We start from the raw sequence: 22,025 nt of genomic DNA, 5'->3' as shown, positions 1-22,025 counted from the left end.
AGAAATATCTGAGCTTAATTCACCCTGAGGAGGTAATGTAACTTCGTCCTCCAACTCACTCGGATATTCATCCAAACTGGAAGGTGGCTGTGGGATAGGTATTACAGAGCTATGGGGCGCTGGACGTATAGCTGAGTGAAGGTTAGGATAACTTATGCTTCTCTTGTTTTTCGAATTGAATCCCTTTACGTCAAGTGAACAGAAGTAGCAATCAGTGGTATGGTTTTTCTGCTCACACCACATCATAGGAATTCCAAATCGAAACGCATTTTTCTTAACCTTAAACCACAAACGAAGATTTTCACACTTTCTACACACTTAATGTGGGGACCACCAAGTTTTAATTTAAAGTAAGCAAAATAAACTTTAGTGTATTCACCACAGATATAACAAAAACTGTTTGGAGAAATAACACAACCTCTTCTAGGCATGACTAAACAGAAACAACAGCACTGTTCACTTGAATAGCAATATGTCTACTGAGAGCTTCTCTTCATTTCATGCGAGATACAAATCGTCATATGACTTGTCGCAACACGATAAAACTGAACAATAAGATTCTTTGTATTTGCTTCTGGCACGCAGGAGTTCACCGTAAAACCTGCACGTGGTAACAAAGAATAGTTAACATTGTAAATGTTTTAAATTTAAGTTTATTTAATCAATTATTATTGATATAATTTTAATAAATATGAAATTAAAAAAAACACATAGGTTTATTACTAACGAGCATAAATACTGCAATATACATAAAAACCTATGTGATAGAATTTTCTGAATATTTTTCCTGTTTTTGAGAGGTCAAAATATATAAGAAAATGTTAAAAAATCCTGTGCAGTTTTTTAGTCGCAGACCTGTGCTACTATTAGCGGTGCTCTCACTATTAATGGCAGAACTCCTTACACGCAACAGACATCTAAGAATGGACGAAAAGTTTAAGTGCACACATCAAAAAAAGTGTTGCATCACCTCGGTTCCGAGAGTTCCGAAACCTGCACAGAAAACTGGAATAGAGATAACATAAACATCATTTCCGCCTTTTTTATTGTTCACGAAAACCACACGTTGCATTTTGTACCATCATACAGCGTGACCTTCAGAGGTGGTGGTCCAGATTTCTGTACACACAGATACCTCTAATACCCAGTAGCACGCCCTCTTGCCCTGATGCATGCCTGTATTCGTCGTGGCATACTATCCACAAGTTCATCAAGGTACTGTTCGTCCATATTGTCCCACTCCTCAACGGCGATTCGGCGTAGATCCCTCAGAGTGTTTGGTGGGTCACATCGTCCATGAACAGTACTTTTAAATCCATCTCAGGATTCATGTATGGAGAACACGCTAGCCACTATAGTCGAGCGATGTCGTTATCCTGAAGAAAGTCATTCACAAGATTTGCACGATGGGGGCGCGAATTTTCGTCCTTGAAGACGAATACCACGCCAATATACTGTCAACATGGTTGCACTATCTTACAGCCGTTACGGCGCCTTCCGTGACCACCAGCGGCGGACGTCGGCACCACATCATGCCACCCCAAAACAGCAGGGAACCTCCACCTTGCTGCACTCGCTGGCTTTGTGCCTGACCAGGTAGCCTCCAAACACGTTTCCGACGATGGTCTGATTGAAGGCATATGCGACACGCATCGGTGAAGAGAACGTGGTGCCAATCCTGAGCGGTCCATTTGGCATGTTGTTCGGCCCATCTGTACCACGCTGCATGGTGTCGTGTTTGCAAGGATGGACCTCGTCATGGACGTCGGGAGTAAAGTTGCGCATCATGCAGCCCTTGCACACAATCTGAGTCGTAACACGACGTCCTGTGGCTGCACGAAAGGCATTATCCAACATGGTGGCCTTGCTGTCAGGGTTCCTCCGTGCCACAGTCCGTACGTAGCGGTCATCCACTGCAGTTGTAGCCCTTGGGCGGCCTCAGTAAGGCATGTCATCGACAGTTCCTGTCTCTCTGCATCTCCCCCATGTCAGAACAACATCGCTTTGGTTCACTCCGAGACGCCTGGACGCTTCCCTTGTTGACAGCCCTTCCTGGCACAAAGTAACAACGAGGACGCGATCGAACCGCGATATTGACCGTCTAGGCGTGGTTGAAGTACAGACAACACGAGCCGTGTACCTCCTTCCTTGTGGAATGACTGGAACTGATTGGCTGTCCGGCCCCCTCCGTCTAATAGGCGCTGCTCATTCATGTTGTGTAAATCTTCGGGCAGGTTTAGTGACAATTAAAGCCAGTGTCAGAGGGGTCTGCGTCTGTGATACAATATACAAGGTCAACGTCTGTCTTCAGGAGTTCTGGGAACTGGGGCGATGGAAAACTTTCTTTGATGTGTGTATATTCCAATATTGACTTACACAGATTACTGCTCTTTTTGGAGACATTAAAAAAGACCGTACAGAGCTTACACAATAATAACTCTGCATCTACGTATAAATTCCATGTATGACATGTGGCTGTAGGTACCTTGTACCACTGCTAGTTATTTCCTTTTCTGTTCTACCATCAAAGAGAGCGAGGGAAAGACGATTATCTATATGACTAAGTACGAACTCTAATTTCTGTTGTCTTATCTTCGTATTTCCCACCCGAAATATACGTTGACGGCAGTGAAATCGTTCTGCAGTCAGCTTCAAATGCCGGTTCTCTAAATCTTCTCAATAGTTTACCTCGAAGAGAACGTCGCCCTCCCGCCAGGGATTCCAATTTGAGTTCACGAAGCATATCATCTCCATTACAATTGAGAGTTGTTTCTTACCTACCCGTAACAATTCCAGCAGCCCGCCTCTGAATAACTTCTACGTCTTCCTGCAGTTCGACCTGAGGGGGGATCCCAAACACTGGAGCAGTACTCTAGAATGGGTCGCACTGGAGCCCTATACGTAGTCTCCTTGACGAATGAACCACATTTTCGTACAATACTCGCAATAAACCGAAGTCGACCATTCGCCTTCCCTACTACCTTCCTTACGTGATCGTTCCATTTCATGTCGATTTGCAATATTACGCGTAGATATTTATTAGATAACAAAGCGAATTGCTGACCTGGGCATAGTTTCGGCCGCTCTTCAACATGATTGTTCAGTTCTTTTGTTTTTTTTTTATAAAAAGTGGAATTTAGTATGCATTTTTGAAACTCGTTACGTTGACACATGGTGGTTCGTTTATACTGGCATTCTGGAAACCGAAACCGACAGACAGAGCTACCTCGCTAGACTCGGAGTCCAATTCTCTGAGAGAAAACTTGGGCAGATTTTGCACAGTAAGTCTTTCTTTGTATTCTTCACAGTATCTCGGAAGTTGCAGCCTAATAACGCTTTTATCGTTATCGTCAGTTAGATGTTTATTATGTACAGTTTGCTTCTTAAATAACGCTACGTTTTCCATTATGTGTCTCTTGTAATTACTACTCCACCAACTTTCTCAACGTTAACATTTTGCTTGATTTTCCACCAATTTAACGTTAGCATTGACACTCCATTCTTATACTCTCTGTCAACAAATTAAACAAAGTTAACAACAAGCTGTGGCGACTGCTCACATAGGCGTTTTCTGGGATTACTTTCCGTGCATGCGCTGCGAGATGACAGCTCGCGTCGCTCTGAAATGATCCCTGACTGTACTTAGTGACGGGACCAAGTTACTGCCTGCTACGGCCTAGTCCACGGTTAACTTTGTGGGGTAATGAGTGGATGTGGCTGTGGAAGATTTCCTATCAGTTGACTCGGCGTCACGGTCACGGCGTATGATGCAAATGTCTCCGCAGAGTGTCACTGAGTAATGGCACAAGACCCACTGGACCAGATTTGTGAGTTTTACTTGACAACTTAATTTTCTGCTCAAATAATAAAACTGATCTACATCTATATGGGAAAAATTACCACGATAGTGATGACTTGAGAACGTCTTCATTCTACCACACGACTTGTTTCAGTGGCACATTACCGCCGTGCTCAGGCATCACCACTACCAAAAGACTATTTCATTTCCTTAGTACATTTACTGCTGGATCCTTGTTACTAGCACACGTGAGCTAGCTTTGATCAGGAGTTTATACGCGACACCGTGTTGTCTGCAGTGCCCAAATGTGCCACCGAAACTAGTCGTCTGATAGAACGAATACATTCTCAAGAAACAGCTCGTATATAGCATCAGCTGAAGTGCCTCTGTAAGGGTTTTGTTTTATACAGGAAATTGTGATTTTGGTAATATTTTGGGTGTCAAGAGGAAAAGTAAAGCTGCAATTGCATCTGAGTAACAGTGGGCAACATCTCTATCAAAGAGGTGCGAGAGACTGTTAGTAGACCCTTTGCTTGTGGTTGGAGTGTGCAGTTTTGTAAGGAAGGAGGGAGGGAGAGAAGGGGAGAGAGAGAGAGAGAGGGAGAGAGAGAGAGAGAGAGAGAGAGACCCGTGTTGTGTGTTGGCAATAGTTTTCTTATATTATTTTTAATTTATCGAGAGATATTTTGTAAATTCATTCAGAACACTTCAAAAGGTACTGAAATGGCTCATTTGGCGAAACATCCAAGTGTAGTAATTAATTTAGTCAGGTATTTAGAATTGGAGATTTTTATGATGCAGCTGCAATAGTTTGAACATAGCAGCAGCACAAACAGGTATACCATTTATAATTTACGTGTGATACAATTAACATTTCAACAGTCACTTACTTTTCAGACAGGACATTTTTGGTAATTATTTATATTTTATACTTTTATTGCACTCAGATAGCTTGTATTATTGCCAATAGGACAGTTTCCTTAAATTTAACAGAACAGGCTATACTCTCGCCCTGAGCGTCCCAGCACACAATTTAATGTTTCGTTTCTGATTAACTTACGCATCGGTGATCACTTTTCAAGAATTACGAGATTACTTACGAACTTAAATACGAGCTTAACTGTTTCCCTATCACGAGTTTAGCTTCACGTTACCAGAAAGGCAAAATACTATGCTATATAACTATATTTTAACATACAACAAAAATTAATTAGTCAGTTTCACCTCATCCATGCAATAAGATGGACATCCATAAATTGATCTACTTCTTTTACGAGGGTACTTCAAAATATTAGTTATATATTATTATAGCAGTTAAATAGCTTTTAATGAACGCTCCATTACACTTCAAAGTGACACAGATACATAACACTGTTTTCAGCTTAGTGACTAAGATTCTGTAAACAATGGACAGACCGTTCTACCACTCATTGGTCACAGAGACACCGGATAACCGTTCTGTGGACGTTCTCATCGTTGAAAAATCTGTGTTCTTCCAAATATTCTTTCTTGCATGATAGATGGAAATTGCGTGCGGCATGATCTGGACATCCAGATCGGCAGCACCCGTGTTCTGTGCAACCTTAGTCAAATTGTTGGCTCTTTTTCACGAGAGATAAAAGCAGCATTACAATTCTTCGATATACCGCCAGAACTACACGTTGAATCATTGTGCAACGGTACTGATAGTGTCTTGCAAAAAGGACTTCGAATGAATACCAAAGGCAGTGAACCAAGGCTAATGTAGTGTAGTCGAAACAAATTAGTTTATGGTGAGGTAGTTAGTTAGGAAAGGAAATAATAGTTGAATTTTGTGTTTAACGATGCAAAGTAAGACTGCCGAAATAGGGATGATACAAAATGCAGACTAGCGATACCTAGGAATGTTTTTGTAAAAGAGTTATTTGTTAACATGTAATATAAATTTAAATCGTTTATTTGAAACACAACTAGCTCTTTACACACACGAAGTGTCGAATGCTATTGACAAGGAATTTAAAGTTGATTTCGTATTTCTAGATTTCCAAAAGTCTTTCGACACTGTACCACACAAGCGGCTTCTAGTGAAATTGCGTGCTTATGGAATATTGTCTCAGTTATGTGACTGGATTCTTGATTTCTTGTCAGAGACGTCACAGTTCACAGTAGCTGATGAAAAGTCATCGACTAAAACAGAAGTGTTTTCTGACGTTCCCCAAGGTAGTATTGTCGGTCCTCTGCTGTTCCTCAACTATATGAACGATTTAGAAGACAATCTGAGCAACCGTCTGCAGTTTTTTGCAGATGATGCTGTTGTTTATCGTCTATTAAACTCATGACGAGATCAAAACAAATTTCAAAACGATTTAGAAAAGGTATCTGGATGGGGCGAAAATTGGCAGTTAACCCTAAATAATAAGTGTGAGGTCATGCACATGAGCAGTAAAAGGAATCCATTAAACTTCGGTTACAAGATAAATCAGTCGAATCCAAAGGCCGTTAATTCAAGTAAATACCTAGGAATTACAATTACGAACAACTTGAAATGGAAAGTACAAGTAGAAAATGTTGTGGGAAAGGCGAACCGTAGACTTTGTTTTATTGGAAGAACACTTAGAAAATGTAACACATCTACTAAAGAGACTTCCTACACTGCGCTTGCCAGTCCTCTTTTGGGGTACTGCTGTGCGGACTGGGATTCTTATCAGATAGGGTTAACGGAGTACATCCAGAAAGTTCTAAGAAGAGCAGCACATTTTGTATTGTCTCGAAATAGGGGAGAGGCTGTTTTGCGGCGTAATCGTCTCACAAAATTCCAGTAACCAACTTTCTCCTACAAATACGAATATATTTTGTTGACGCCGATCTACATATGGAGAAACGATCGTGATGATAAAATAAGGGAAATCAGAGCTCTCACAAATAGATATAGGTGTTTGTTTCTTGAGCGTGCTTTACGAGATTGGAGTAATAGAGAATTGTGAGGGTGGTTCGATGAATCCTGTGCCGCCCGCATCTGGTGGTCGTGCGGTAGCGTTCTCGCTTCCCACGCCCGGGTTCCCGGGTTCGTTTCCCGGCGGGGTCAGGGATTTTCTCTGCCTCGTGATGGCTGGGTGTTGTGTGCTGTCCTTAGGTTAGTTAGGTTTAAGTAGTTCTAAGTTCTAGGGGACTTATGACCACAGCAGTTGAGTCCCATAGTGCTCAGAGCCATTTGAACCAATCCTGTGCCAGGCACTTAAATGTGACTTGCAGAGTATCGATGTAGATGTAAATGTTCGGAAGTCTTTTCTGAGGAGACCTGTACAGTAAGTAACCTTGTCTACATAAGTGAAATATGGAGGATAAACAGTTCAGGCAATAAGAGAATAAAGGCTTTTCAATTGTGGTGCTACAGGAGAATTCTGAACATTCGATGGATAAATCGGAAAACTGACGAGTAGTTACTGAATCAAGGAGTAGTTAATTAGGTAATGTTCAAATGTGTGTGAAGTCTTACAGGACTTAACTGCTAAGGTCATCAGTCCCTAAGCTTTCACGCTACTTAACCTAAATTATCCTAGGGACAAACACACACACCCATGCCCTAGGGAATACTCGAACCTCCACCGGGACCAACCGCACATACCATGAATGCAGCGCGTTAGACCACTCTGCTAAATTAGGTACTGAAGAGAGTAAAAATTGTAAATAATGGCCAATGATTGATTACGGTAACCAGCCTGGAGTGGCTGCAGGTTGTAATAGTTACGGAAAGATAATCGAATTGAACAGGCTACAATAGTGTGGAGAGTTGCATCAAAACAGTATTCGGGATGACAACCGCAACAGTTGATCTTGACTTTTGAGAATTTAAACCAATAAAAACAATCGGCGTAAATTCACAAAACTAAAGAGAGGGGCTACTGGACCAAAATTTTCCTTCTCTTAGGCACTCCCTTTTAACGCAGCCTCCGCTTTTGTTGCGATACGTGGCGTGGAGCGCAGCGGAGAGGAAACCTACAGTCTGAGACGGACGGCATTGCTCAGGGGTGAAGGCGCTACTAGTCCAGAAATAAATGCCCTGTCGTCGCGTCGAGTCTGGCCACCGGCTGGGCGACTCGGTGGCAGCGACACGTGCGGCCCTGGCCTTCGCTGCCGCCTGCTGCGACTTGTGTTCCGGCGCCATTGATCGCCACCAAGAGCAGCGATTCAATCAGGGCGGCTGCTGCCAGGTTCGCTGCTCACCTGTCTGTTCCGGCCGGACGCACCAAAAAGTGGAGAGAGACGTCGGCGGGAGGGAAAGAAATGGCGCTGCCGCCGAACACCGCCACACGACGCCTCAAAAGCTCTGCCTCGAGGCGACAGAGATTCTTAGCGGTCTTATCTCTGGTACCCTGCGGAATTTTCTTATCCTCTGCAGAGACGACGCTTGCATGCGCTGTACGGTTCAACATGATCCACTCCATTTTATTACCTGCACTGCTCAGTGAGGTCTGCTAAGGAATGACACGACCCATATCCTTTCAGGATAAGTATAGTGGATATTCGTGCCATAAAAGAGAGACTGAAACGAATGGAAAACTTAATAGTACTCTGTGAAAGATGCTTCCAATAGAGGACTACATTGGCAAAACATATTTCCTTTATACACTGAACAACCAATGAAACTGGTACATCTGCCCAATGTCGTGTAGGGCCCCTGCGAGCACGCAGAAGTGCCGCAACACGGCGTGGCATGAACTCGACTAATGTATGAAGTAGTGCTGGAGGGAACTGACACCATAAATCCTGCAGGGCTGTCCACAAATCCGTAAGAGTAGGAGGGAGTGGAGATCTCTTCTGATCAGCACGTTGCAAGGTATTCCAGATATGCTCAGTAACGTTCATGACTGGGGAGTTTGGTGGCCAGAAGAAGTGTTTAAAATCAGAACAGTCTTCCTGGAGCCACTCTGTAGCAATTCTGGACGTGCGGGGTGTCACATTGTCTTGTTGAAATTGCCCAAGTCCGCCGCAATGCACAATGAACGTGAATGGATGTAGGTGATCAGACAGGATGCATAAGTACATGACACCTGTCATATTCGTATTTAGACGTATCAGGAGTCCCATATCACCCCAACTGCACACGCCCCACACCATTGCAGAGTCTTCCCCAGTTTGGACAGTCCTTTGGTGACATACAGGGTCCATGGATTCATGAGGTTGTCTCCATACCCATATACGTCTATCCGCGCGATACAATTTGAAACGAGACTCGTCCGACCGGGCAACACGTTTCCAGTCATCAAAAGTCCAGTGTTGGTGCTGAGGGGCCGAGGCGACGCGTAAAGCTTTGTGCCGTGAAGTCGTCAAGGGTACACGAGTGGGCCTTCGGCACCGAAAGTCCATATTGATGATGTTCCGTTAAATGGCTCGCACTCTGACACTTGTTGATGGCCCAGCATTGAAATCTACAGCAATTTTCGGAAGGGTTGCACTTCCCTCACGTTGAACGATTCTCTTCAGTGGTCGTTGGTTCCGTTCTTGCAGGATCTTTTTTCCGGCCGCAGCGATGTCGGACAATTGAGGTTTTACCGGATTCCTGATACTCGTGGTACACTCGTGAAATGGACGTACGGGAAAATCCCCACTTCATCGCTACTTCGGAGACACTTGTGTCGCATCGCTCGTATACACAACGTTCAAACTCACTTAATTCTTGATAATCTGCCGTTGTTGCTGCAGTAACCAATCTAACAACTGCGCCGGACACTTGTTGTCTTACATAGGTGTTACCAACCACAGCGCCGTATTCTGCCTGTTTTCATGTCTCTGTATTTGAATATGTATGTCTATACCAGTTTCTTTTGCGCTTCAGAGTAACTGAAGTCCGTAAATTGTGCTATGTGGTAGTCGTAGTGGCCTTCAGTGTGAAGGCTTATTTGTAGCGGTGGTTGGTTTGATGCGGTCTGCCACATATTCCTCCCTTGCATGAATCTCTAGCGCTTGCACTTAACGTCTTCATTTATTTCCGGTTATATTCCAGCCTTTGTCTTCCCCTACAGTTTTTACCTTTTGCAGCTCCTTCTGCTACTATGGTGATTAATTTGTCTGCTGTGGTTGGTTTGATGCAGTCTGCCACATATTCCTCCCTTGCATGAATCTCTAGCGCTTGCACTTAACGTCTTCATTTATTTCCGGTTATATTCCAGCCTTTGTCTTCCCCTACAGTTCTTACCTTTTGCAGCTCCTTCTGCTACTATGGTGATTAATTCCTTGTGCCTTTGTCGTACAATTCTATCCCCTCCTCTTATCAGTGTTTTCCACTTGTGCCATTATTTGCCGGTTCAGGGGAGAACTTCATCTTTCCTTATCAGCCCGACTAATTTTCAACATCCTTTTATAGCAACGCATTTTAAACTCTGCGATTCACATCCTTTCTGATAATCACACAGTCTATGGTTTACTATCACGCAATGTTGTGTTCCACAGGTACATTCTCAAAACTTTCTTCCAACAATTAAGGCCAATGTTTGATACTAGTAGACTTGTTTTGACTCGGAATGCCCTCTTTGTCTTTGCTATTCTGCTCATTACGTCATTTTTGCTTCCTCAGTAACGCGTTATTCTACTTCCAAGGTATCAGAATTCCTTCGCATCTGCTTTTTAATGACCAATTATGGTATTAAGATTATCGTTAATCTGATTTCTCCTACTTCTCATTACATTCCTCTTTCTTCGGATTACTCTCAGTTCGTATTATGTTCTCGTCTCGCGGTTCTAGGCGCTCAGTCCGGAACCGCGCGACTGCTACGGTCGCAGGTTCGAATCCTGCCTCGGGCATGGCTGTGTGTGATGTCCTTAGGTTAGTTAGGTTTCAGTAGTTCTAAGTTCTAGGGGACTGACGACCTAAGATGTTAAGACCCATAGTGCTCAGAGCCATTTTTCGTATTATGTTCTCATTAGACTGTTCATTCCCTTCAAAATGTCCTGTAATTCCTCTTCACTTTCATTCAGGATAACAATTTCATTGGCGAATATTTTCATTGATAGCCTTTCGCCCTGAATGTTAATCCCACTTTGAATATTTCTTTTATTTTTATCATTGCATCTTCGATGTATATATTGAACGGTAGGGGAAAAAGACTGCAACCCTTCCTCCCATTCTTTTTCATCCGAGAACTAGTTCTTGGTCTTCATTCTTATTGTTCCCTCTTGGTTACTGTAGGTGCTGTATAGCACTCATAATTCTCTGCAGGTTACTACTATTTTTCTCAGAATTTCTAACAAGGAGCACCACATTATATTGTCTAACGCTTTTTACCGGTCGTCAGATACTGGGAAATTGTCTTCATTTTTCCTCAGTCTTATTTCCATTATTAATCGCAACGTCAGAACCGACTCTCCGGTGTGTTTTTACCTTTCCGATAGGGAAACTGACCGTCATTTAACAGTTCCTCAATTTTCTTTCTGTATATTAATCTTGTCTGCAACTTGGATGCTTGGGGAGTTAAGCTGACTGTGTGATAGTTCTCGCTGTCCATGTTTTCTTCTTGATTATATGCTTGAAGTTTTTCCGAAACCCTCGTGGTATTTCCCTAGTCTTATTTATTCTACACACCAAGTTGAATAGCCATTTGGTATACACTTCCCTCTATGACTTAATAAATTCTGGTGGAATGTTATCTTTTCTTTCTGCCGTCTTTGATTTGCAAGTGTTCCACAACTCTTTTAAACACTGATTCTAAATCTAGTTCCCCTATATATCCCATACTGCCTCCCATTTCACCAGCTGTTGCGTCACGGGACAAGTCCTTTCCGCGTAGAGGCTATCATTGTACTCTCTCTACCTATCCGCTCTCTCCCCTGTGTTTAACAGTGGAATTCCCGTTGCTCTCGTAATCTTGGAAACCTTGCTTTTAATTTTACCGAAGGTTGTTTTGACTTCTCTATATGCTGAGTCAGTTCCTCCATGGTCATTTCTTTTTCGGTTTCCTCACATAGTTTCTGCTCTTCTTGTCTATTTCATTCCTAAGTGACTTATAATCCTATATTCCTGTCTATGGCGGAACGTTTTTGTAACTTCTTCTTCTGTCGCCTATCAGATGAAGTAATTCTTCGCAATCACTTTCTTTGCACCTGTTTTTGTCTGTCGAAGTTCGGTGATTGCCATTTTTAGTGACGTACAGACCTCTTCAACTGAATGCCTACTGTGGTATTCATTGTCGCTGTATCTATAGCCTGAGAAAACTTCAAACGCATCTCATCTTTCCTCTTTACTTGAGTATCCTACATCAATCCACATTGATAGTTCTGGGCTGTTCTCTTGGACTTAAGTCTATTCTTCTCATTACTGAATTGTGACCTGGGTCTAAATCTGCTCCTATGTACTATTTACAATCCAATATCCGATTTTTTAATCTCTATTAGATAATCCATTTGGAATCCTCCCGTTTTATTGAGCCTTTTCCATGTATACATTCCCATCTTGTGAATTCTGTACGATTTATTTGCTATTACCATGTGAAATCTATTATAGAATTCAATTATTATATTCCCTCTCACGTTTCTCCTACCAAGCCCATATTCCCCGTATAACTCTGTCTTCTGTTCCTTCCCCTACTACCGCGTTCCAGTCCCTTATGATTTTTCGATTATCATTTCCCTTTATACACTCAATTATCCGCTTAGAACCTTCATATACTTTCCTGTCTATTCACTTTATGCTTGGGACTTTGACTTGTATACCTCAACTATATTAGTCTTGGTATGCTATCAGTTCTATTGACAATAATCCTATCACTGAGCTACATATAGCAGCGCACTCTCTGACTCATCTCCCTTTTCATAAAGAGCCCTGTTACACAATTTTCTGTTTCTGTTGCTTTTGCTCTATAACCGTCCGACCCGAACTTACCTTCACTGGCCGCCATTATATCTAGATTGCGCCTTTCAGTTTCCCTTTTCCGATCTATAGCTTCCCTACCACGTTCATGTTCTGAAATTCCATGCTCCGATTAGTGGAATGTTACTATTTCGTTGAGTATTCAATCTTTTTTTGTCGTGGTAATATAGCAGTCCCACTCTGAAGACCCGGAAGAGGAACTAATCCGGAATCTTTTTCCTGAGATCAGCATGCCACTTCCTCAATTGTAGATCACATGTCCTATGGACACGCATTAAGTGTCTTTAATGTGGTGGCTCCCATTTCGTTCTCCATCCTGATCTGTAGACATGTCCTGATTCATTCATCTTTCAGAGGCAGTACCCCAACCCAAGGGCAAAAGGTCGCCCTGAAATTCTGCCCGCTCCTACGCTCTATTCGACGGAGATTTTAGACGGAGTGGGATTAAGGAAGGAGGATGACCTCTTATGCCGAAAGTCTTCGGCCACTATTGCTAATGAATTTCATTCAGAATTTAAGTATTGGCTGTGTTCGTATTCTAACCGTCACCACTCTCTCACACCCACAGCCGATTCATTCATTCTGAAGCAAGTTTAAATTTGGGAGGCTGGTAACAATTTCACAGCACTAGACACTCTGAAATAGTGACACACTGCAGGAAGAGGTAGCAATGGTAGAATTTAAATAAAGAGCTTTCATAGTAGTCATCTGTTACTGTTCTTCGTTGTTGTCGAAAGTTGTAGGCTCGCAATCTATGTCCATGCTAGATTCAGAAATGAAACTTCATATACTGCCTTAGGGGGTGCTCCGCTTCATTTTCTTAAATAATTTGAACACTAGTTGATTTTCCGTTGTCGAATAGATATATCTTCAGTTATTTCACTTTACAATAAAATTAAGTTCAACATCCACGCTAACTCAACAAATACATAACTCGTACTCCATACGTCTACTGAATAACAACAAAGATTTAGCTATAACAACATCCATCCATTCATGAAAAACCATCTTTGCAACACACATTACAAAAATAAGTAGAGGTAATTGTTTATCATTGCCACAGTCATTACATAAAGTGTTAATGTATGTTGACGTTTATACATTTCATAAAGCTATTTGGTAGTGGATTTCTGGGTTTTTAGTCTTTAACTTGGGAATCAATTATTTCATACTATTCAAGATTGGTTAGTGCATTTTATCTCACTATAATCAGTTATATTATAGTACCCAGTATCCAGAACGCTCTACTTATTCACAAACGCTACTCCTAGACTACAGCCTACAGCCATTATATCTTCAAACCTTTGTCTGCTCTACATTTTTATCACCTTCCCACCACCTCCCTCTGCATTACAAAATTGACGAGTCCAACGATGCCTCACCATGTGTCCAGTCAACTGATCCCTTACTTTATTCCAGTAAATTTCTTTTCTCCTATTCGATTCGTTACCTAGTTAATTATCCGATCAATTCATTCACCACCAGTCAACTGTGAAACTACATTTGAGACACTTCTATTGCCTTCTTGTCTTCACTGTTTATCGTCCACGTTTAACTCCCATATAAGACTACACTCCAGAATAGTACCTTTAAACAAGACTTCCTGACACCTAAATTCATACCAGGTGCTAATAAATTTCAGTTTTCTAATAAAGATCTTTCTCTACCTTCATAATAGTCATTTGTTACGCTCTCTTCTTCGGCTATCATCAGTTATTTTGGCACTCAAATAACAAAACGCATCTGATCGACTCCTTTTAGTGTCCCATTTTCTAATCTAATTCCCACAGCATCGTCTACATTGTTGCGACTACATTCCATCGCTTTCTTTCACTTTTGTTGATCGTCACTTTGTAGGTTCTTTTCAAGACACTATTCAGTTCGTTCAACTGCCCTTCCAGGGTCATTGCAATCTTTGACAGAATTACAGTCGTCACTGAGAAACTTTAAGGTTTTTATTTCTTCTCACGAAACATTAATTCTGTTTCCAGATTTATCTACTGTTGCCTTGCCAGAATGCTGAATACTACAGATTGAATAACATGGGTGATAACTTACAACCTTGTCTCACTGGCAACATATGCAAAACCGTAGTAGAGTATGCTTGTAGATTTCGTTAAAAACTTACAACGTACGCTAGAATTGTGCTGTTTTTCTACTTGTGACGTTATTTACAATTGTGTACGTGTCTACACAATTCCCAAAGTCTACATCACTAATTTCTAAGGTCACCGCCAACTGAATGAATATTTTAATTGTTCTAAGTTTGTTACCAACTTACAAAGTCATGTATAATATCTTGCAGCTAAATTCAGTTTCAATGTTGTTTATCACCTTTGAACGATTAAAATACCAGTTTAAGGTTGAACTTAAGCTGTCTTTGAAAACTACCTATTCACATATCCGAGTGTAAATAACTCGAGAATGATACTGCATTGCTGTATTATACGTGACAAAATTCACTTACACATCTATTTGTCACATGAGTAGTGAATGTTTTGTCCCACAGACACTACAATAACTTTAGACAGCTAAGTGAAGTGCTGAAGAAGAACCTGTTCTTCGCTGTGTGTTTTAGCGGCTAAAATACCACTAAAAAGGAAGTAGATGTACTACTTCATCAATTTTTTTCGATGCCACCTCTATTTAAATTCACTCAAATTAGTTTTTGGATGTTTTATTAGCCATCTTCCGGTTTGAGTTCACCACAGTTTCACTGGAGGTGGCACATAAAAAGCTTATTTTGTGAATTCCATTTACAAATAAACCTGGGGCTGATATTGTATGACCTAGTTCATGTGAAGTGTCATTTAGACGCTGTCGTTTTGTATGGGATGGGCGTAAATCAAATTGTTTTGAGAAAGAAACGTGGCGAGATACTCTAGTCTAGTAATTGTATTCTTCTCAAAATCGAAATTTCCAGAACAGATTCCGGGATAAATACTAATATGCATAAGAATTCGCATAGAAAATGTTGCGCAAAAAGCGTCTAATTCACGCTATCTCGCGTAGTGATTTGTCCTGGTTGGCTGCAAAACAGAGCATGCCTCTGCTCTTTAGTATAAAAGGGCAATAAGGGAACTGCATATCAATGTCGCTAACGTTTATCTATTGCAGGATACTACAGTAGATTGGAAGTTTGAACAGTAAATGAACTTTTTCTAGAAGAGTCAGTTCCAATACAAGATAGACCAATCATTTAAAACACGGCGTGCTTTATTTCCCCTTACGACATGTTTCAACTAGTAGACATGTACACTCGGTGTTATTGGTTTTCATAAAGGTGGCGGATACGTAAAATTCTTTTCATTTGAGACGCGTCCACCTCAGGGTAGGTAACTGTAGTGGTGCCTGTAACTGCTAATTAAACTGTGACGTGCAAAGGGTGTCACTACACCTCCACTATCTACGTCAGTAACGATCACCAATCTCTACAGGTGCCAGAGGACCAGTACTAATCTGGAACCTTCCAGAGATTATCTTATGGCTCCTTGTCCTGTTGCATAGAGAAAACGCAAGCCTTCACTCTTGGAGCTCTATAAGAAATATATACCAGAATGCGAGAATGATTCAATGTTATTAGTTTGACACTTCAGCATACCACGCAGGGTAAATTCTTATACCACATTCAGAATTTTCTTGGTTTTAAGGTAAACTTACCACCAGAAATCTGGACTTATCTCACCTAGCCACAGATTCCCAATCGTCTAGGGTCCAACCGATGTGATCATGAGCCATAAAGAGGCTCTCCAGGCGATGTCGTGTTGCTAGCAAAGGCACTTGCTTCGGTCGTCTGTTCTCATAGCCCATTGACACCAAATGTCGCCGCACTATCCTAACGGATGCGTTCGTCGTACGTCCAACATTCCTTTCTGGGATTATTTAACTCACTAACTCAACTACAAATGACAGCTCCACCAATGCACCGTCTTGTAATGCCTTATGTATGCGGTACTACCGCCATCTACATATTTGCGTACCGCTCTCCCATGACTTTTTTTCCCTTCAGTGTACATTAGTTAAATTTAGTAGTAAGAATGTGCAGCACACTCTCTGACATATGTCCGAAAAGTTACGAAAAGTGGCCGGCCGGAGTGGCCGAGCGGTTAAAGGCGCTACAGTCTGGAACCGCACGACCGCTACGGTCGCAGTTTCGAATTCTGCCTCGGGCATGGATGTGTGTGATGTCCTTAGGTTAGTTAGGTTTAAGTAGTTCTAAGTTCTAGGGGACTTATGACCACAGCAGTTGAGCCCCATAGTGCTCAGAGCCATTTGAACCATTTTTTTTAGTTACGAAAAGTAATAACGCACTTGATGGATAGATGCAAAAGGTTACGATTTACAAGCAGGTCTACTAAATTGTAGGTATTACAAAATGCATCACTAAAAGTTTTCTCAACCTTAGCAAGCAATTTAGTACGATCAATAATTTTTTTTCAATTTCTGAGGCGTTAGCAAACAAGTTTGAACCGTTAATATATATTCAGTACCTAAAATATTACGCTACTTTTGGGCTTAAATTGAGCAGTTTCAAAATTATCTATTCTTTCAATTTCACCGTCATTACAATAAAATATTATTTTCTTCACACTTAATTTGGCACACTTTGCGTGTAGCCACCTACGACATTTGAGTAACTTATCATTTCTTCCTCCTGGTCAACTTCGCATATCTTGAAGAACCAGCTTGAAGACATTGCTATTTTTGGTTTCGCCAGTTTTAGTTCTGTTTTTCACAGGTTCTTAATCGAGGACGAATCTTTCGTATGGACTACAGGTGATTCAGACAGCAGACGATGCAGCTCTACTGCTTATTCTTTTTTGTAGAATTTAGATACGGGAGATATCCTGTGGGCTTACTAACATGCTCCTACTATGAGTTTGATTTGTGTGAGTTGAAGGATTCAGGAGTGCATAAATTCCATTAGTATGTCTTGATTTTCCTTAGATTTATTGACTTGCCTGTTCTCACTCATTTCAAGCTTCTGATTGGATTTATTAACCGCCATGTTCGAACCACAAAAATGTGTGTCCAGTGGCAAGATTCCAGAATTGGAAAAGACTCTGACAGCATTTTGTACGGTTGCATCCCTGCCATGACTCTGCTAACAGTTGGCCGATCCCCATGTGGCTAATATTGCTGCCAAGGTTTGTGCAAAGCCATTTGTTATCTCCTTCGTTCTGATAAGCTGCTAGTGGCTTAAAAATACTACGGCTGTTGGCTGTAGCATATGAGTGGTCTGTGGAAGTAAGCAAAGTGTGATTGCACTATTATTCTCGCTAAAACAATATCAGATAACACATATAACAATACAATTGTTAGACCAATTATTGTATCAAATAAGTTCTTTATAGATGTGTAGTGAATGTTATTTTAAAATATGCGGTTATAGTATATACGAAAAGTGGTCGTACAGTTTATAAATATATGGTAATATATTTTTAGAAATATGTGGTAAGTTCTAAATCTACATCCATACTCCGCAAGCCACCTGACGGTGTGTGGCGGAGTTCATGTGGGACAAAACTGCTGAGGTTATCAGTCGCTAGGCTTACGCACTACTTAAACTAATTTAAGCCAAGGACAACACCCACAACAATGCCCGAGGGAGGACTCGAACCTCCGACGGGGGGAAGCCGCGCGAACCGTGACAAGGCGCCCTAGATCGTGTGGACTACTCCGCGCGGCTGGAAACAATAGTTAATAAATAGAATACAGATGCTTCTTTACTCAGACCGCAAAATAATCTTGAACCACTCAACACGAAAAACAGCTAAGATCTATCGAACTTGTCACGTACAACAGCTATATATAACCTAAAACACATTCTGCCAAACTGAGGCATCAGCAAGTGAATAGTGTCCTAGATATGTTCGTCATACAGTTTAAAAAGCAGTACACAATTTATGTCTTAGCCTCTACTTTTACTGTTTAAAGCAGGCACCAAAAACTCAGTTGGTGCTAATATGCTGTTGCAATACAAATTACAAGCATACTGCAACATTCGAATTATAATCCGAGCACAGTATCGAAAAAATCTAATATTATCCATACGGCCCCTACTACACGCACAGACATTCTGTATACTGTACTTTACTCACAGGCTCACCCAAACATTTTGACAAATCTTGAAGCGCTCCAAATGTTGAGTAGTCTCAAACGTAGTGGTGCTTCGTGTCTGTTCTTAGCTTTTTACTCATTCGTTTCGTTAAAACTGCAGGAGATTCACTTCAAAAACCAGGTACAGCTAGGTTAAGGTAAATGATATTTTCCGTGTCTCTCTCACGGTTCTGGCTACGCGATTGGCACTTAAAATATCAATATCTACTTCTCACGTTTTGTACAGCCTTTCCAGCTAGTAGTTTGTAGTTTTCTTCTGTCTACGCTCAGCTACTAGAGTTGCTTCTCACGTCGTTACTACACATACTACCTATGGTTCTTAATCACGTTGCCCTAGAATATACTTTGCCAGCACAGATGACGAAATTACAGAAATCAATAACTTATTCATTTTAGATGACTTCAGCCCGTATGCAACTAACACTTTTTATTCATACGTTGTAAGATTGTGTAATATCGACTTCAGACCATTATCAGGTATCCTTTTAACAGCGAAAACGTACTCACACAGTATTAAGGTACTACACAATGGTCTAAGACCAAAATTGTGCAATCCTACAACGAATTAACAGACGGAATTAAATCATTTAAACAATTCAGCGCAACTGCAGAGCTAATCTCAATGAAGATCACCAACTTACGCAGTATTTCAACTTCTTGTAATGAATGTCAGCTGTCACTAAATTTCTATAAATGGAATACAAGGCCTCTAACAAGGAGAAACGAACCGGCAGTACCCCGTTACAAGATTATAACCTAATTAATAGCAGTATTCTCTGTTTTTAAGTATATTTGGTGATTCCGAATAGATGTTATAAATTTTCGGGGATGCTGAAGAAGGGTAAATGTATCGATTTGAGGTAAGGGGTGCTGACTCCATAACGACCGAGTCAAAAATTATAAGCAAAAATCGTTCTAATGCCTCCGGCAGTGGAATACACTTACCTGTAATGTTGTTCTAAGAATATAGGTTAGGCAACTTTCTGAGGTGCTAGTAGGGACCGAAACATGAAAAGAAATCTAGTAAGCTTTGGCGCTGAAAGGGCATACCCTAAAAGATATGTGCACTTGTTCTTCTTCGCTACCGTGAAACTCATATATTCTGCTGAACAAACGAGTACATCCATAGCTATTAAGGTATGTATTTCAAAGCCAAATTAACTCGACATTTTTTTTCTTATTTCGATCCACATTACCACCCTGACGGTTACCTACGTTACAGTCTTAGCGGTAACAGTACCGATACATGTGTTCCCTTCCCAGAGGCATCAAAAAGGTTTTAGCTTTAGACTTTAGACTCGGTCATTTCCGGACCATGGTCTCTTACTTCAAATAGGTGCATTTACCCTACTCCACCATCCTTGATAGTTTCTAATATTACCACAGTATCACCCTGTATAGGTTTATCACTGAAAGGACACGAAACGAGTCGAACAAGAGTAGTAAGGAAGTTGTAACGGGATATCCTCCTCTAGCATTACTTTTCCTCTACACTAGTTGTCGATACTAGTATTAATTTTGAATTTTGCACAGGTCACTATTATCTCAGTTGCTTTTCTGAAAACTTTCATGTAATTATATACGCAGTATGCTATATTTCTAGCAGAAATTTATGAAAAGGAATTATTTTACAAAATATTTTAGTTCTGATGTTACAATGAATAAGCACTTGTATCCAATGTACAGTTAGAATTATTTTCTTGGAAACATTTGAAATTACGAATTACTGGCACAATTAAAATTTTTATTATTAATTACGCAATCCTTTACTGTTTACTATATTTATTTCCGGATTCATTTAAGAAATAATAATCGAATTTCATAATGTAACGGAAATTCATTCGTTAAGAAAAATTGTAAATACTTTGGCATATGGTTATTTCCGAAGTGTGTGGGAGTCGTATGCTTGCCTCTGATGTGATCGGAAGTTTTTTTGTAATTTTGTTAATGTGAAAAATCAAAATGCTGTATGATATACTAAAATTTGAGACAGTATATTTACGTAAGAAATGCTGCAAGAACAATCTCAAAATTTATTTAGTTTAAACCAACCGTGAGGAGCTGATGTGAGATTTTCAGCTCCAAGAATCAGACCCCTAGACAAGAAGAACGGAAGTCATTTCAACATGGAAAGCTAAGTAAACTGCAAAGTTTATTGTAATCTTCGCTCCTCTAAAATCTTCATAAAAGACTTTGCTTATTAATTACTTGGACTGGACATTGTTTAATGTGGAGAATAGTTGGAAGAGGGAAGGAGGGAGGAGATTACAAATCTAATGGGACACAAGCGAATTGCCGCGATTTTGTAAAGAAAACGTAATAGAAGACGTTACTGCAACAATATTAGAGTGTTACTCCAGCGTTTGACTCCTTATCAAAAATGCATGGTAACAAACATCGAATTCAGAGTGTTGAAGTTAGAATCGGAACGTCTGTAATTTGATACCACACCTTACCATGACAGTGTCCGCCCCCGGTAGCTGAGTGGTCACCATGACAGTAAACGGATCCATTCGGATTCGCAGATAGTATTACCACGGAGTTTTAATCCTTTTTTCGGTCGTTAATGCTACAGTTGAGAAGATATATCGCTACTGCTAGCGTTTCGTTCATTTTTCAGACTAAACAAGAAACACGCACACAAGAAAGCTTTGTCCTTAGGATTCGCGTAGATATAGTGGATCCGCTCCTTCGAGGTATTGTTTAATTGTATAATAACATCTGCTAATAAAAAGGGGATTAACAGTTCTCTCGTCAATTAAATTAACTTTACGATTTTGTATAAGAGGAGAATTACACCGCGTAAATGCAACGGAATCTTGTGTGGACGGAAAGGAATTAAAATATAAATTTCATAAATTTGCGACCAACTGCAGTTTATGTGCTGGATAAAGTTTGAACTCCATATGTTAAAATTTTTTGTGTTTTTAGCGATTCTTTTGCCACATTAGGAAAAAACTGTACTAATGACAATCGACTGTATATATCAGTAGACGCCTGACAAGAAAAAGATTTCAGTTGAAGGAAGTGATGGAATGTGGTCCACAGAAAACTTAACGAAGATGCAGAATGTCAAATCAAAACACCTTTCAGCCGCTTAAATTTCCAAATATATTACGCCATCTTCAGGCCCCCTGACTGACATGTAGAATGATTGCCATCTCTGGTCCAGTCAGAATTTGGGCCAGCATTCAGTGACTGATATCCGTAGATTTCTACTTGAGACAGCGATCACTTCAGTCATCACCTGGACCAGATGTGGGA

Source organism: Schistocerca cancellata, chromosome 2, assembly GCF_023864275.1.
Source record: "Schistocerca cancellata isolate TAMUIC-IGC-003103 chromosome 2, iqSchCanc2.1, whole genome shotgun sequence".
In the NCBI taxonomy this organism is placed as follows: Eukaryota; Metazoa; Arthropoda; class Insecta; order Orthoptera; family Acrididae; genus Schistocerca; species Schistocerca cancellata.
The sequence above is the reverse complement of the archived record's forward strand: the minus strand, read 5'-3'. Positions refer to the sequence as shown.